At 53.2% G+C, this 1,227-nt stretch overlaps 1 non-coding gene across 1 annotated transcript; it reads left to right on the top strand.

Annotated features, from left to right (window-relative positions):
* The first annotated feature begins 1,155 nt into the window (after positions 1-1,155).
* On the top strand, positions 1,156-1,227 carry TRNAE-UUC (transfer RNA glutamic acid (anticodon UUC)). The gene has a single exon. It is a non-coding gene; the product is annotated as a tRNA-Glu (tRNA).

Below are 1,227 nucleotides of genomic sequence, written 5' to 3'. Positions count from 1 at the left end.
AAATACACGCACTCATCTACCATCAAGGGTTGCAATGCCTCTTCCCAGGCTTTGCTGCCCTCACTCACCGGCTATGAGGGAAGGTTGGAGGCCGGTATGTTTTTGAGGCGTGTTGGACCAGCTATGAGGGGAGGTTGGAACTCTTTTTGTCTTCACAGGTGGGAGGAGTCTTTCCAGCTTTCTCTGCTGGGGAAATGAGAACTCTTCCCACCAGTGAGGTCCTTCATGGAGAAGTCCAAGGCCTCACTCACATGGGGTGTATGAATCTGTACCCTGTGAGGGGGCTGCATTTACCCGAAAAAGGACATCCATGCGGGTGCAGTTGCACGGACGCACCCACACAGATGTCACTCTTGGATATGAGGCAGCTTTTGAGGACTTGGTTCGGTTCCCCCCCGGGCCTAGCAAGCTGTTTACCACCATCTCAGGCACTTGGTGCCTTGGACTGGCTATGATGGGAGGTTGAAGGCCGGTATGTTTTTGAGGCGTGTGTTGGACCGGCTATAAGGGGAGGTTGGAACTCTTTTTGTCTTCAGAGGTGAGAGGAGTCTTTCCGGCTTTCTCTGCTGGAGAAATGAAAACTCTTCACGACAGTGAGGTCCTTCATGGAAAAGGTGTATGAATCTGTACCGTGTGGGGGCTGTGTTAACCCCAAAAAGGACATCCATGCGGGTGCAGTTGCATGGACGCACCCTAGGTGCGTTCGGGGCCGTGCACCGGCACCCACACAGATGTCACATTGGGTACAGCCGATGCACCCCAGTTGACAGCAATGTGCATTGAACACCTGTGCATCCCCATTCCGGTAAACACGGCTCTCCCATGGGGTACAGATTCAAACCCTCCATGTGAATGAGACCTAAGTGTGAATTGAATAAGTAGCTCCATTGTGTTGCTAATTTGGGGACTACTGTACTGTGTAGGCGCTTTGAGTGGACATAACTGATGTAACCCGCTCAGCGGGGGCGGGCCTTAGAGAACAGAGGCCGCATATGGGCAGCAGAGGTTTAGGGGTTAGTCTTGCAGCACTGGGGTTCATGGTTCAAATCCTGACCAGGACACTATCTGCATGGAGTTTGCATGTTCTCCCTGTGCTTGCGTGGGTTTCCTCCGGGTACTCCGGTTTCCTCCCACACTACAAAGACATGCTACCTTGCGTTGGTGGTGCAGTGGTGAGCATAGCTGCCTTTCAAGCAGCTGACCCGGGTTTGATTCCCGGCCAACGCC

Source organism: Aquarana catesbeiana, linkage group LG08 (assembly GCF_042186555.1).
Source record: "Aquarana catesbeiana isolate 2022-GZ linkage group LG08, ASM4218655v1, whole genome shotgun sequence".
NCBI classification, from domain to species: Eukaryota; Metazoa; Chordata; class Amphibia; order Anura; family Ranidae; genus Aquarana; species Aquarana catesbeiana.
This window is presented reverse-complemented; position numbering and strand designations above follow the sequence as displayed.